The sequence below is a fragment of the Nilaparvata lugens genome, unplaced genomic scaffold (genome assembly GCF_014356525.2).
Source record: "Nilaparvata lugens isolate BPH unplaced genomic scaffold, ASM1435652v1 scaffold6173, whole genome shotgun sequence".
NCBI classification, from domain to species: Eukaryota; Metazoa; Arthropoda; class Insecta; order Hemiptera; family Delphacidae; genus Nilaparvata; species Nilaparvata lugens.
In genome coordinates, this window is record NW_024091934.1 from 1 (window position 1) to 18,004 (window position 18,004).

The 18,004-nt window shown below is 37.7% G+C and overlaps 1 pseudogene; it reads left to right on the top strand.

The window, feature by feature from the left end:
- Window positions 1-5,665: 5,665 nt before the first annotated feature.
- LOC120348721 lies at window positions 5,666-17,572 on the top strand (annotated as a pseudogene).
- The last annotated feature ends 432 nt before the right edge of the window (window positions 17,573-18,004 follow it).

Below are 18,004 nucleotides of genomic sequence, written 5' to 3' on the forward strand. Positions count from 1 at the left end.
GTCTGATTTTTACGGTAATATAGCGTAGGAAGAGGTTCCTTTTTCCTTTTATATATCCTTGAAATGCAAAATCTCAAAAAAACCTGTGATATACGTCGACGCGCAATTTAAAAAGGAACATACCTGTCAAATTGCATGAAAATCTATTACCGCGTTTCGCCGTAAATGCGCAACATATAAACATTTAAACATTAAGAGAAATGCCAAACCGTCGACTTGAATCTTAGACCTCACTTCGCTCGGTCAACTAGGCATCAAGTGCTGTTTGACATGTATCCAAAGTCTTGATCGTTAGCCAGGTGTTCCCGGATATATCGCGTCAAAAGAAATTAAAAAAATCTGGTGTGGCGCACTCACACAACTTTCCTTGCCGAAAATTTATCACCTGACGCTAGTGTTCCCGCGCATCTCAAGTCTACTATTCAAAGATTTTAGCCAGCTGGTGACAGGACAATAAGGCTGGAGACACACGAAGTTGACTATCTCTTCATAGTGAATGATTCAATAGAATCAACAGTTGCCAACAGTATGTAATTGAAATAATAACATTTTCTCGAATTTCGAGCTTATTTTCAATTCTAGGTGAAAATGTTACTAAACATTAATTGAAGAGATTTTCATGCTCAATCTTTTCTACTTGGAATTTTTTGTTTAAATTGCATCTAAAGCCTGATAATTGAGGATCTAAAATAAAACTTTGCATAGATGGGGCGCAGCTCCTGAAATTTTTACAGATATGGGACTTGTGGCAGTTGATAGAGCTTATCGATGACTATTTTAGGTATGAATTTGATCAAAATCGTTGGAGCCGTTTTCGAGAAAATCGCGAAAAAACCTCTTTTTTGACAACAATTTTCACCATTTTATCCGCCATCTTGAATGCATCAGATCGAAATTGATTGTGTCGGATCCTTATATTGTAAGGACCTTAAGTTCCAATTTCTAGTCATTCTGTAAATTGGGAGATGACATATCGTGTACACAGACGCACATACACTCATACATATACACACACACACACACACACACACAACACACACACACACAACACATACCTACACACAGACCAATACCCAAAAACCACTTTTTTGGACTCATTGGCCTTGAACGTATAGAAATTTGGAATTGGGGTACCTTAATTTTTTTCGGAAGCAATACTTTCCTTACTTATGGTAATAGGGCAAGGAAAGTAAAAAAACTTTAAACTTCAAGATGGAATCAAGATGGTTCGGCATCACTGTTCGTCAAAGCCATCCCCGAGGAAATCACTGACACTATAATAGCTTCCCTCAATCAGCCACCTTGACAGCCTCTTTTTGAAAACACCAATAGGAAGATCCCTCACCGGGCCCGGCAGCAGGTTGAAAATTTCGAGTGCCATCACTGGGAAAGAGTCCTTTACTTTTGACAACCTACAGCGTGGAATCTCCAACTGTAGCCTTCCGCGGGTACCGTATGAATGCACCTGACACCAACTCATCATGTTAGCCCTGTTTATCTTCACTGCGGTAAGTGAGGCCAGTATGTGCAGCCCGAAGATGGTGTGCACTTTCAGGCGTCTGAAGATGGGTTGACAATGGGCAATGAAGTCACTGTTTGTAAGGATCCGCAGTGCCTTCTTTCGAAGAATCAGGATGTCATTGGCATGCGGAGAATGACCCAGGGTGCGCCTCCAGGGATCGCGGGTTTGCTACAGGAGTGCAGCTCTCCGCTACTCCAACAGGCTACCTGCAGGGGTGAAGCAGTTGGATACCAGCAAGTTCGAGAGGGTTGTGACCGGTTTTATGAGAGCCAGGGGTTATTATGATATCCAGAAAATTTTAATCGATGACCTGTCTCAAATACTATCTGGCTATAATTGAATAAAAACACACATATGTTGTCAAATTCTACACAGTTTTATTCGGTACACGACCATGGTTTCGTGACCACACCGGTCACATTTTCAAGTTGACTAAGTTTTTATTCAAGTGTTGAAGTTTTAAGTTTTCAAGTGCTAAGTTTTATTTCAAGTGTTTTTATTCAATTATAGAACGGTTCTACAATATTGACAATGACTCAGTCGGACTATCTGGCTAATTTTCAAATAAGTCTAAGAGCAAGGCCTTAGATGTTAACTAAGTAAGTATCCTTCATCTAATCATCTTGATCTCTGCCATTTTGATAAATTATTTTTTTCGTTGTTGGTTATACATATTGTTTCCACAAATACTATTACTAATGTATTTTTATAACTTCAAAGTTATTTAAGTCAAGTTATTTTATAACTTAACTTCATTATTATTAAACTTAATTTTTATTAAGAGTAAGTCCTTTTTATAACTTCAAAGTGAAAAAACACTCAAATTCTTTGTGCAACACCAGCACGAAACGGTTGTCGCCACACCAAAGAATGTGAGTGTTTTTACACTTTAAAGTCACATAAAAATACATTAGTATTTATGCTTTTTTATTGACTTTTATTGTGCCAATGACGCCATCAATCCATAAGTGTGGATAATGGATGGAGAAGAAGGTATAAGGTATCTAACAAAGACGTATTAAGGCCTGTTTAGTATGTACTCTTCTTCTTCTTCTTTTGCGCTCTACAGCCCTGGGTGGGCCTTGGCTTCCAGTATTATACGCGCCCAATCTTTTCTCTGCTCGCCTAAACGTTTTCATCCACATTTCCCATGGTGCATAGATCCTCCTCAACCTCCTTGATCCATCATCTTCTTCTCCTCTCTTACTTGCTACTTGTCTCGTCTTCTCCGCTGTCTGGTGTTTCTGTCTCCTACATGTTCCCTCCATCCACCCTTCTAAGGCTCAACTCACACTACCTCGACTCAAATCGTACGACTCCAGTCTCTCGACCTTACAACTTTCTTGCTCATTGTCACTACTTCAGTACCATGCTACTCCATTTCTAACCTCACATTATTAAAAATGTGAGATCCAATTCGTCACTTCTGCGCATGTAACAAATTTTATGATAGTTACTATGAATATATTGTCTTATCTAATTCTTATTATTGTCTTACATAAAATTTTAAAACATCATTTCCATAAAACAACCTCTTCTCATTAAAAATGCATGGTACTATGTAACTAAAGTCGAGGCTCGACCAACATGTCGAATCGACGCTCGACTCAGTCTCACAGTCGTGAAGTCGTGACTGGTCTGAGTGTCACCATTTGAAAACACATGCTGCGTCGAGAAGAGACTAGAGTCGCAATATTTTCTCTACTCAAGTCGCGTAAGTGTGAGTTGAGCCTAACAGCTGCCTCAGCATTTGTGTGGGAGGCATTCTTAGTATACTCTACTCTGTAGTAATACTGTACTCTGATGTTTTTACTTTCCTTGCCCTATTACCATAGGTAAGGAAAGTATTGCTTTCCAAAAAAATTTAAGGTACCCTAATTACATGTTTTCTATACGTTTCATTACTTTCCTTGCCCTATTACCATAGGTAAGGAAAGTATTGCTTTCCGAAAAAAATTAAGGTACCCCAATTTCTAAATTTCTATACATTGTGTGTGTATGTGTGTGTGTGTGTATATGAGTGTATGTGCATCTGTGTACACGATATCTCATCTCCCAATTAACGGAATGACTTGAAATTTGGAACGTAAGGTCCTTACAATATAAGGATCCGACACGAACAATTTCGATCAAATGCGATTCAAGATGGCGGCTAAAATGGCGAAAATGTTGTCAAAAATGTTTTTTTCGCGATTTTCTCGAAAACGGCTCCAACGATTTTGATTAAAGTTATACCTGAAATAGTCATCGATAAGCTCTATCAACTGTCACAAGTCCCATATCTGTAAAAATTTCAGGAGTTCCGCCCCATCTATGCAAAGTTTGATTTCAGATTCTTAATTATCAAGCTTCAGATACAATTTAAACAAAAAATTTCGAGTTGAATAGATTGAGCATGAGAATCTCTACAATTAATGTTCAGTAACATTTTCACCTAAAATTGAGCATAAGCTCGAAATTCGAGAAAATGTGATTATCCAATTGCAAACTATGATTCTATTAAATGATTCACTATGAAGAGATAGCAGACCTCGTGTGTCTCCAGCGTTATTACCCTGTCACCAGCTGACTCAGATCTTTGAAAAGTAGTAGACTTGAGATGCGCGGGAACACTAGCGTCAGGTGATAAATTTTCATAACGGCAAGGAAAGTTGTGTGAGTGCGCCACACCAGATTTTTATGGTTCAACGTGTGTTCCTCATTCAACTCCGTCACCGCATAGTACGGTCTTACTATGTTACAATTTTTTTAGTTATCTGTGAAATGTGGATCTTAATTGTTTAAGGCTGTTACCAAAGAATAAACAATCTAAAGTTTAAGATTTCCCAAGTTGTATAAGTTTCTACTGTTATTACGTAGAACATTCAATAAATAAAAATGTAAATCTGAGTACCCTTTTTAAAATGATTAAATCACGACATGTTTCGGCTATATAATGCCATTATTATTATTATTATTATTTTATTATTATTATATATTATTAATATTATCATTATTATTATTATATTATTATATTATATTATTATTATTATTAGTATTATTATTATTATTATTATTATTTATCCTCTTTTTCACGCAGTTGCGGATAGCTTATGCGAAGAGGGGCAAATTTATGCAACCTCTTGGCATTATTTTCTATTATTGATAAAGTATTTACCAAGTATGTTGGAGCGTTTGGCGTACTATGCGAGCTGTATCAAGCAGAACAGACTTCTGCATTTTCCCTACCAGAGTTTCTGAGACATCAATAGCCTTACAGCTCTCCACTGTTGAATTAAGAACCAGACCATTCACAGATATTACGATTGGGATTATTCTAACATTCTTGAGCTCAAATGCTAGCTCTTGATACTTCCTCAATTTCTCACCTCTTGTTCTTTGACAATTTTCATCTGCTGGTATGGCTACATCAGTTATTAAGGCTTCTTTTTGATTAATGTTCAACATTAGGATATCAGGCTTATTATGAATGACCTGCTGTCAGTGATCATTTGAGCATCCCAGTAGATCTAATCTGGGTTCTCTCAATAAATGCAGGAGGAGAGTAGGATAGTATGGGGGCATTTCTTAGCAACAAACTAAGAGGATTTAGGCCAGGCAGAACCAGAGAGGGCTCAGACTGTCACCCTGGTAAATTCCTCTGACAACCTTGATTGCACCTGTTTGAAATTGATCCACTCCATCCCCAATACCAGCCTGACACTCCACTCAGTCATGGCTAGCTTCAAAAAGTTGACAATACCTGTACTGACTTTATAAAGTTGGAGAACATGCACTAGCCAACTGTGTGGGACAGAGTCAAAGACTTTTGCATATCTATCCCGGCAATTGATAGATTCCTCTGCTTAGCACTCGCCTGACCAGCAATGAGGAGTCACAACTCCTATTATTATTATTATTATTATTATATAAATATTATTATTACTTGATAATGGCATTATATAGCCAAAACATGTCGTGATTAAATAATTTTAAAAAGGGTACTCATATTTATATTTAAAAGTAGCCCTAAAGAAAAAAGACAACATTCAATAACTATGTGTCTGCTTAAATTGGTGTGTACTTGAAATGCACTATATCGCGGCTTGTGTTGATTTGTCATGTAATGATTATTCTAATACTTGAAAATAATGAAAAAATCTCATTTTCTCTGTTTTATCAGGTCTGAAACATCCAACGCCTATTCAAGAAAACTGTATTCCAAAAATAATAGAAGGAAGAGATTGTATTGGAGCAGCTAAGACCGGTAGCGGAAAAACTCTAGTGTTTGCATTGCCGATTCTCCACAAGCTATGTGAAGACCCATATGGAATTTTTGCTCTGGTTTTGACTCCAACCAGGGAGCTTGCATTTCAGGTAAGTCTCTACAATATTTCACTAGATGGCCGTTTTCACACTTACCGATTATCGTTCGACATTAAGGCAAAATCACATGAGGCGTTTTTCAGATGAGTCGGGCAAGAAGCTCTCCGATTGGTTTATTACCAGCTAACTCTTGAACGGAAACCCAATCAGTCAATCGGAGACCTTCCTGCCCTGCCGACTCGTCTGAAAAACGCCTCATGTGGCTGGCTCTTATCGTCACTACACACAGACTAAGGACCGGTTTCCGAGCTTGGTATTTAGCTAAGTTCTAGACTTTAAACAGCTGGAGTCAGAAAATTGGCTTTCCGAAACGGGGGGTAGTAGTAGTATAATAATAATATCGTGTGACTTGGCTGGCTCAGGTCTGGTGTTAGAGTTTTCAGGTCGCAACTGATCAATTTCAGGGCCTCTGACATGACCTAGCGACTGCTTTTTTAGGCAGCCGAGACCGACGGTTTAACGTGTCCACCCGAAACACGGGAGTGGCCCGAAAAATATCTTGCCTGGGCTGCGATTTGAACCCGGGCCTTTGGATCACATAGCCAGCATCTAATCCACTCGGCTATGGCCATTCCGTAGTAGGTTTTAGTAGTGATAGTCATAGTCACTTTCAAATTAAAAATCGAAAAACTAGAAAATTCAACACAAAATAAAATAAAGAGAAAATAGTGTAAATTTGCAGCTATTTTAATTATTCAGGAATGTTTCATTTCGTCAAGGAAAAATGTTTCCAATTATAGAAATGAGAAAATAGAGATTGCCGTAAAAACTGCGACCACGTCCCGTTTCGGAAAGCTAATTTTCTGACTCCAGCTGTTTAAAGTCTAGAACTTAGCTAAATTCCGAGCTCGAAAACCGGCACTAAATGTCCTCCAATTGGCTAATTATCACTAACAGCTGATTCTCAGCCAAACGGAGGACATTTTGACAACTGTCGGCCGACAATCGGTAAGTTTGAAACGGCCGATCTTGATTTGATCAATTTCAACTTGAATTCTCTTGTCAGATTTCAAATTTGTGGTAAACGAGAGATTTCGTACCTTTGTCTAAAATGTTGAATCTATGTAATTTTTTGTGTATTTCCTATGTTGAAATAATCTGTTTGTCTCATTTTTAAAAATTTCATGGTTGTATATCTTAAACATGCTTTTAGACCAAGCCACTTTTCCTGAACGCCATTTTTTCCATGAAGCTGATTCCCGTACGCCAACCCAATCAGCTGATAATCAGACAATCGGAGAGCTTCCAGCCCTGCCGACTCTTCCGCCGTCATTAAAAAAAACGCCTGAAAAAACGTTCCATTTGGCTTGGCCCTTAGGCTAGGCACACACCAGTTAGTCAAGACAAGACCAGACATGATCAGACCTGTTTAGTCACAATACTTCACATAGTTGCTTATGAAGACATGTCTAATTGAAATGACTAATCGGTGTGTGCTGCTTCATAAGCAATAATGCGAAGTATTGTGATAAAATGTGTCTGATCATGTCTTGTCTTGACTAACCGCCCAGCCTAAGGCTAGGCACACACCACAGAGAAGACAAGACATGATCATTCACGTTCAGTCACAATACTTCAAATATTTGCTTATGGAGACATGTCTAATTGCAATGATTAATCAGTGTGTGTTGCGTCATAAGCAACTATCTGAAGTATTGTGTCTGATTATGTCTTGTCTTGTCTTGACTAACTGGTTTGTGCCTAGCCTAACACTTCGAATGTCTCTTGTTCAATCAATACTTTTAACTTATCTTTCTTCCAACTTCTAACTAATTTATTCACGATCTATTTCTTCTATTATGTGTTCTAATTCTTCTCCAATGCTATTTATCCAAAAATTCGATCAAGTATTATTATTATTGTCATTTTTTTATTCATTTTTTCTCATATGAGTACATTATCAAAATGATAGGGAGAGGAAAAATAAGGTAACCTTGAGAAATTCCTCTCCAAAATTTAGATAAGTTTACACATAATCAGGATACTATCCAATAAGAATATGAATCCTACTATTGAAATTTATATATTTCTTATATTAGTAAAGGACATATTTAGATAAATATATTTGGTTGATAATATTAACAAATCCCAGACTAATGAATGAATTGAGCAAAACTCACTGCAATCATGCATTAGATAGTTTTTTTTTAAAGTTGAGTCGTTTGTTACGTGAAGATACAAATCTAAGCAGAGCTCAATTCAATTCTTCCATACATGGTTTCATTAATTTTGTAAAATTTAATTTTCAGATAGGCGATTCGTTTGCTGTGATTGGTCGCGCAATCAACCTGAGGCAAAGCATAATAGTCGGTGGCATGGACATGGTCGCTCAGGGCTCCGAATTGGCAAAAAAGCCTCATGTCGTTATCGCTACACCTGGCAGGTAACTCACTCATTGTGATGATTTCTTTTCAATCCTTCATCAAGACGTCTCAAATTAATGAAGTAATATAAAACTGGAGTGAAGCTGACTCAAAGGGGTCAAGGTCTCTCCACATCTATAGTGTGGTCCACGTTCTAATGGCAGTGGATAAAGTTAGAAGAATAGCGATGCCGATTCTCTGCATTGATTAATTATATTTCCACACTGTCAAAAACATAATTGTCATCGTTGTGGACATAGAAAAGGATAGTACAACCGGCTTTGTCGAATGATAGACAAGGATAGCAAAACCAAAGTTGATCAAATACTGTCATTATAACGTGGACCTCACTATAGTTACGCTACACTGAAATACGTCTTATCTCCCAATGTTGAATTCAAGCTACGTATCTGTCTCGTTCACATCAGCGTAGCGTAGCTTTTAATGTAGGGGAGATAGAACGGTTACTTTTTCGGAAGACGTATTTCAGCGTAGCGTAGCGTAACTTTGCCCTACCTGTGCTGACTTTACCATAAACCACCTGTCATGCACTATGGCTTTGTTAACGGAGGTAGTGCATAAACTCCTTATAGCATGCAATATACAGGGTCTGTATAATAAGTAACCGGACTGACCTCTCAGGAAATGTTTTATGGGCAAAATTTATACAATTTTTCATCAGATATCTTCAAAGTAGTCCCTATTGGAGTCGATAACACGCTAATATCGGATTTTCCAATCCCTGAACGCACCCTGGAAGTCGGCAACCTCTATGCTGTCTAGAGCCCTCGTCGTAGCACGTGAACGTTTTCCCAGTCCCGAACCGCGTCCCCTTAAGTTGTCTCTTGCTCTTGGGGAACAAAAAGAAGTCCGGTGGTGCCATATCCTGGCTGTGAGGTGGATGTGGCAACGTCACCCTCGACTGATTGGCCAAGCAGGCAGGTGTGCGACGGAGCATTGTCGTGATGGAGGATCCACGAATCGGCAATTCCCGGACGGACTCGATGAACCCGGGCGGTTAGTCGACGGAGCACCTCTCTGTAGTACTGGTCGTTTACAGTTTGGCCGGGTGGCACAAACTCTTTGTGAACGGCCAGAAGTACAGGTGCTCCGTCGACTAACCGCCCGGGTTCATCGAGTCCGTCCGGGGATTGCCGATTCGTGGATCCTCCATCACGACAATGCTCCGTCGCATACCTGCCTGCTTGGCCAATCAATCAGTCGAGGGTAACGTTGCCACATCCTCCTAACAGCCCGGATATGGCACCACCGGACTTCTTTTTGTTCCTCAAGAGCAAGAGACAACTTAAGGGGACGCGGTTCGGGACTCTCGAAAACGTTCAACGTGCTACGACGAGGGCTCTAGACAGCATAGAGGTTGCCGACTTCCAGGGAGCGTTCAGGGATTTGAAAATCCGGTATCAGCGTGTTATCGACTCCAATAGGGACTACTTTGAAGATATCTAATGAAAAATTGTTTAAATTTTGCCCATAACAAATTTCCTGAGGTCAGTCCGGTTACTTATTATAGAGACTATGTATTCTAATGCTATACTCTATGCCTCTATGGTCTATTTACTCTATGGTTTCATGCATGAATATTTTATTCAAATCTATTGATTTGCAGGTTAGCTGATCACCTAGGAAAGTTGCAACACATTCTCCCTGCAACAGATCAAGTTCCTAGTTCTGGACGAAGCTGACAGATTACTGGGCGGGGCATTCGATGGCCAGATCAAGACTATATTCTCGGCACTGCCACACAACAAACAGACTCTGCTGTTTAGTGCCACAATCACTGACACACTTGAGAAAGTTAAAAAAGTCGCTAAGAATGAGGTCAGTTGCATGCTATTCAACAAAATAATAAAATTTCAAATAAGACAGAAAATATCACTCAGTTTCTTTGAACTTTCAAAGAAGACAGTATTGTCACAGAATAGATACAGAATGGAAACTAGCAATCAAACGCTTATCTAAACAATGCTTTTTACATGGCACAAATACTAGACACGTCACGTGAACGAGTGACTATCCGTCACTATCTTGTTAGAAAGTTCCAATCATAATCTTTTGATTGGCTCGCGGCAGTGAACGAGATCAATTGATCCGGATAAGTAAAGTGATCCGAACCTCCCATCAATACTATCACAATGCGGAACTTTCTAACAAGATGGCGGATTTTTGTGCCAGGGTACTAGCCGAGTTTCCATACTGTATGTATACTGTGGTATTGTTGTGCACTGCAAACAAACAGACTTTCTAGAACAGCAATCACTTAAGCCTGGTTTTCACTTTCACTAGTAGAGTTAGTGGTCGAGTAACTGGCATACTGACTCTACTGAGCTAACTCTACTCTACTTACTTGGTCGAGTAACTGTTTTCACTAAAATTAAGAATAGTAGGTGAAGTGTGTTGTCTAGTGAACAGAACTAACCTTGAAAAGTCAATACTTTTTAATGTATTTATTTACTATGCAAATGTCACTAATGTAATAACAGTGGTAGATAAAATAATAAGGTAGTCCTTGGGCTATTTTTCTTCCAAATTTATAGGTGACAAAGACCAAGATAAGGTTAGAATTCCACGTCTACAATTTTTATAACATTTTAGTTCAAAATAAACATGAAAACTATAAATTTAGATGGATTGAATCATTGAATTAATAAATTGGTTAGAAATATTCCAATCAATTACCACTTGTAACGAATAATATTGAGTTATTCAAGAAAAAATAAATTAACACTTGAACACTATTATTAACACTTTAATAAATAACCATACTTCTTAAACTTGATATCCTACGGCACGACTCTACTCTACTAGCTCGAGACTATTTTCATTAGCATAGAAGTGGTAGAGTAGAGTGAGAGAAGTGGGAGAAGGCAAGTGGTAGAGTACTATCCCACGGTGCTATCCCACTCCACTCTACGAAAAACTAGTACTCCACCATGAATGTTTTCATTGGGAGAGTTCACAAGTTAGTACTTGCCCAGGGAACAACTCTACCACTAACTCTACTAATGAAAACAAGGCTTTAGAGATGTAGAACTGATAAGTTAATCCCTGTAGTGAGGTACACGTTGTAATGGCATATTTGATTACTAGTAGCTCTGCGAACAGTAGACCTCGCTCATGAATAGCCTACAACTTTCAAACTAATGAGAAGGGCCATTAAGAAAGTACAGTATACAGAAAAATGGAATATGCAGTAGGCAATGTAGACAATGAATCGTCTCACAGACGTTAGTGAGACGGAAAATTATTTTAAATTAGATGGGTTTGTTGGTGACAATGACAGGAGGTTGCTAATAATGTTTTTCATGAAAAGTAGATTCAATGTTATGGCGGCTTGTTATGTCTATGCAGAATGTTAATGCTTACAAATTCGGTTTCCGATCTCATACTAAAACGAAAACAAGAGCTAACTAACTAAAAGCTGTGATGTCTCCGGCCGGTTCGGTAGGTCTAGAAACTATTCATCTATGAAACAGGGAAATATCGTGTTGAAAAGGGAAGAAATGGTGCAATCAAGTGAGAAGTTTTTCTTTAATTAATAATACAGTATGATTTGGAGCAGCTCAGACGTTCCAAGGTTCACCGCTGTCAACTATTGTCCTCTATCGATAGCATTCCAACGATACTATTCATTCAATACAGCACATTTTAGAGCGGCAATTTATATTCAATTTTTATTAAAACCGGAGGTCTTATCAAAAATCGTTACACATACGTTTCTGCGCCTTGTTTCAAAGAATTTGCATACCAAATTTCATCCAAATCGGACAATAACTGCGGTACAAACAAACAAACAGACAAAAGCCGATCGAGTCAAAACTTAGACCTCAGCTTCGCTTCGGTCAAAAATTGCTGTAAGTCGGTTCAGTCGAATTAGAACTACATGCTTGGAGGGATATATGCGGAACAGAGAAGAGTGGGATACTGCGGCGGCGATGTTGCCGTGCTAAAGCGGACAGCATTCTGTAGTCTTTAGTGAGTGTTTATACTCTATACAAAATTACTTCTTACTTGGGATGGACATGCGCAGCTGAGAAGGCATACAGCGGTAGGGATACAACGGCAGCTATGTTACCGTTGTGAACCAGCCAGCGTTCTCTAATTTCCAGTGAGTATCAAGTGGTCATGCTACAAACGTAGGAAGTCTCCTCTCTGCAAGCACTGACTCGACTGACTCTAAACGACAAAATGACAACTGCGCTTCCACCTATGACTCTATCCATCACTGTACTTGGATGATCTCCCTCCATTTCTCTGCGCCGCAAATTCCTCCAAGTCTGAAGTAATTTTGTACGGAGTATAACACCTAAAGTATACCTATAAGGTAACCTGCGAGTATACGCATACTAAACTGGTTCTCCATCTTTCTGCACCGCATATCCCTCCAAGTCGGAGGCTATTTTAATTCTTCTATTTAAGAATATACGTGTATTCTGAATTTATAAGATGAGTTTTAAGTTACTCAAGCTATAATATCTTCAAAACTGTTCTATGAGGTATTTATTTACATTTATTTATCTATTTATTTACAATGCAAATGACGCTAATGTAATAAAATTGGCAGATAAAATAATAAGGTAGTCCTAGTGCTATTTTTCTTCTAAATTTATAGGTGACAAGTTCTAGATAAGGTTAGAATTTTATGTGTACAGTTTTTTTTAAAATTTTAGTCCGAAATAACATGAATGAAAACCTATAAATTTTGAATTAGATAGCTTGAATTATAAATTTATAGGTGACAAAGTTCTAGATAAGGTTAGAATTTTGCATGTACAGGTTTTATAAAATTTTTGTCCAATATAAACATGAATGAAACTATACATTTTGAATTTAGATAGCTTGTGATTAGAATATTCCACTCAATGAACACTTGTAATGAATAATATTGAGTTATTAAAAGAAAATTTGGGACCATTGAAGAAACACAAACTTGTATTGAATTACACTTGATAAATGTGTTATCATAGTATTTATCATTGTGTGATTAATTTATTATCTAACTATAGCGTATTTATTTATTCAACTTTAGAGATTGAATATAAAGTAATAATATTTTCATATATACAGGTATTCATGTGGGAACAAAAGGATGACATAATCACAGTTGAAGAATTGGACCAATTCTATGTGCTGTGCTCAACGGCAGTCAAAGATGGCTACCTTGTTGAAGCCATCAGAACTTTCAAGAAAACTTGTGAAAAAGGATCCATTATTATTTTCACGGATACATGCAAGTGAGTTTCCATAAGATCATAGTTTTAATTTGAAAAACGTTCTCATAATTTTACATTAGTTTATCTAAGCAGATAGTTCTGTCCTCTTCTAACTCTACCCGTTGTCAAAGCGTTCATAGGCTATAAAGAAATATAATGAACTGCCAGAATATTTAGAATTCAACTATAAAAATTTATCATAACTTATGTAAAATTGTTTTTTCTTGGCGAATAAAATATTTGAGTTGTAATTGATCATTATTAACTAGTAATAGACTACAATATAAACTAGTCACCCCTCTGGGCTTAATAACTCGCTCATTATAACTATCGTTCTGAGAAAGTCTCGTATAATAATTCTCAAAAATGCCAGTGATATTCTATTAAACTCTAGTTGGAATCAATTTACAATATGACTTTTGCATAATTTTTTCTCTCGTGATTATTGAGTCTATAGCATATTACACAATACATAGCTATATTGACCCCTACCTTTATGTGTCTGAAAAAGGACGAAGGAGTCCGCAAATTTGTTGTCCAACGAATTGATTTGTAGGAAGGGTCGAAGAACATGTTTTCAAATTTGATGCTCATTGATCAAGCGTTCAAAAATTATTGTAGTACACACAGACGGACCACGATTTTGGCTTTGAGTCAAAGTAGGAACTTGCTTACACTCTTCCAATGATCTATTAAAGTATATCAACTAGGATGATTTGAATCTATTTTCTAAAGAAGACATTGGTAACAGAAAATTGGCAACTATATCATTCCCTTCATCAGCATGACGTTTTTAACGTGGAACTCACTATAGAATTTTAATTCTTATGAAACAAACTCCCTTTATATTATGATAGTTTTAAATTTTCAATATTTTTGAAAATAATCACAGTACCTAGTTTGAATTTTTGCAATTGGTTAATTCATAGTGTTTGATTTTTGCGGAATTGCCAACTGCTGTCTATAGCTCTGAACGAAGTCGGATTCGAAATGTCGCCTTGCACGCAATGATTCCACAAAAAGTTAGGTTGGCAGCCCTTGCCAAGTTCAAGACAAATTTGGTAAAATACTTATTGCAACCGACGTCGCCAGTAGAGGTATGTGGCTATTCTGTTTCTTGAAAATACGAGGGTTTTTTCAACCTCCGATTGGTCATAAATAAAAGGCAAATGTATGTAACGGAATAATTCTTCCACTGAAAGTTACACGTATAATTATTCTTCAGCATAATATTGCCGTGAAGGTTGAGGTAAAGACTAATGTTTATTAAAGAATAAGGCCCTGTTGCACAAAAGTCGGTTAAATTTCAACCGTGATTAATTTCACGATAACCAATCAGAGAAGGCGTTTTTGAAAAGACGGCTTCTCTGATTGGTTCTCGTGGACTCAATCACAATTGAAATGTAATCTCACCGATTCCGGAAGTCATCGTGACTTCTTTAATTTTCCGAGACGTTTCGCACACATATCATCACTTATAACGATCATACGTGAACCTTAATCATTCTTCGTTAGATTTATGCTGAACTATTGCCTTCTGCTTGCAAAAACTAATAACGCTATACAACTAGAACTTGGCGGGATGGTCAAATGAGGCGGCCATGTTTGTTGGGTCTATAACTCGACAACAATTGGCGTTCTGTCCGCTTTGATCACAGAGTGTATGGTGGGGGGATGACACGCTTTTCAGTAGTGTGAAAATCACCTCACTACCGCTGTCTGTGTCTTATGATATGATCGGAGGTTGAAAAATCACCCTCGTATATATTTTAGATAAGATATAAATTTATTCAAACACAGTTAATCATATATAATACAATAAACAGTTGAACATCGTCATAGAGATTAATTTGAAATAAGTAGTAAAGAAAAAAATCATACAACAATGAAATATGAAAATTGAGAAAACTACACCGATACAATCAATACAATGCGCTTATACTTGTATCTATACAATAATTTGTAAGTGCTAATATACAACTGTAAGCTAATATCTACTAGCTATCACAGAAATCTATAACTCTGAAGCAGGCCTTCTCAGCAAGAAAGCTGTAAAAACTACTTTTGAAATGCTTATTGACTTAGATTTCAGCTATGCAGGCAATTTGTTGTTTAATTTACAACCAATATAAGGAGGTACTTTCTCATACAGTTTCAACCTATGCTGTCTTAAAGCTATATTGTTTCTACTTGTCTTCTGGTGTTATGATCGTGTAATTCTGCATTCGTGACCAGTTTCGAGATATGTTTATGGGTGAAAATTAATAACTTGTATAATGTAAATAGAAGGTAAGGTGAGAACATTCAAAGAAACAAATGCCTCTCTACAAGACTCATTATACTTAAGATCAGCCATGTATCGTACAGCTCTTTTTTGCAGTTTAAAAATCCTTTGGAAATGAAAATTAGCGGTGCCTCCCCACAACTCTATATCATAAGCAACATGGGAGTAGAAAAGAGCATAATATATCATTTTTGACACACAATTCACGATATTTCTCATAACAAATAAATCCTTACTCAGCCTAGTAACTAGTGCATCCACATGCTTTGTATGTGATTCGAACGTAAAACTATTAGCTCCACTAGGTTTCGTGCGATAATTGTTTTACCCAAGCAATAAAGTTGCGTTTTAGGGTTTAATAAATAAATATCTATAAGTGTAGACTGTATTCCTCCTAATTACTTACTTACTCCATGGCACTACAGCCCATCCAGGGCCTTGGCCTCCTCAAGAATGCCTCTCCACTCCTCTCTGTCGACAGTCTTGCGTCTCCATTCCCTAACGCCTATTTTCCGGAGATCATCTCCACATCCTCCAGCCAGCGCTTGCGTGGACGTCCTTTCAACCTTCTTCCGCCTGGGTTTTCTCTGAAAACTTTTTTAACGGCTCTTTCATCGCTCATTCTTTCTACATGACCCAACCAGCTCAAGCGTCTCACTTTGATCTCATGTACAATAGGTGGTTTTCTGTACAGGTCACGCAGCTCTTGATTCGAACGAAGTCTCCATTCTCCATCAATACATACTGGACCGTATATTCTTCTCAGAATCTTCCGTTCCCATATACTCAGTAGGTCTTCATCCTTCTTTTTCAAAACCCAGGTTTCTGCTCCGTATAACACAACTGGCTTTATAACAGTTTCATAGATTTGTTGTTTAATTTTCCTTGACAGTGTTTTGGATCTCAAGTATTGGCTAAGTGCATAATAACATCGATTTCCTGTCGCTATTTTTGCTTTTATATCAACTTCAACATCGTTATCTTCTGTGATAATAGAACCCAAGATTCCTCCTAATTACACTACTATTAAAGTGTTGTAAAAATTACACTGCACTACACGATATAGCACTACAATTAAGTTATGATATATAAGAAAAGTTAGCTAATGCTAAGGAAGGACTTTTGTAAGATAGTTTTATCCTTGAAAGGATGCAGATTGTAGCTTTGTAATTAAACTCAGTTATTTTTCGTCAATATGTATTGTTGTTAGTACATTTACTTCCACTAATTCATAGTAATCCCAAATTGCAGCATTTGTTCGAAAATGTGAGAACGTCTCTATTCTTATTATTTGAGTCAATGGGTCGATTAAATTAAAACTAGAATCTACAACTTTTCCAACTGTATTTGAGAAAGTGAAACTGCAAACTTCAGTGGTAACTGTAGTGCGTTGGACAAGGAGAACGATGGATTCAACGAGAATAAAATGTGTTGGAAGAGTCTGGAAGTGACAAACATTGTTAACGGAAGTTTTAGTGCGGTGGTTCCACAGGGTTCCAATTTAGGCCAGCTACTTTTGGGTGTAAACCAAGGTTTGTTAGATCTGCGATTGGGGTTTGACTGTGGCAACGTAACCACGCCCACTCTGAACACAACCGGCCATGATTGGCTGAGATGTAGTTTGGTTCCGGACGTAGTGGACCAATCAGAGGCGATCAGCTATGATTGGACGTTCTTGTTTGTGATACTGTTCATAGTGGCGGGGGGTGTGGGCAACATTTTGGTGTGTGTGGCGATATACTTGGATAGGATCTGCAGAATGTGGACGAACTACTTTCTTCTGTCGCTGGCTGTGGCTGATTTGCTGGTCAGTCGTTTGTGATGCCGCTGGGAGCGATTCCGGGATTTTTAGGTGAGTTTTAAACAAACTTCTATCATATTTCCTTGTTAATTCTGACTTAATTCTCCATTCTACCCTTTCCCGTTACACTATGGTCCTTGTAATCCACTCTCTAGACACTTTAGTAAGGTCTCTGTAATAATTCCATCCTTCAGAGAGGGAGTATGTCTCCAGCAAACTTTGTTTCTTATTCTTTGATCTTTATCATAGATGGGTTCTCAACTGAGGAATAAAATTGAGAATCCTACAGATGTGAGCTTAGCTTGCTAGACTCATTTCTTTGTGTGACAGCATTCTATCGCCCTCTATGGAAGAAATCCAAATTTTCATATTCTCTTGTTATTTGTGACTTGATAGTGTTATGTTCTGAGTGTGCAATTGTTTTATGCGATTACAGGA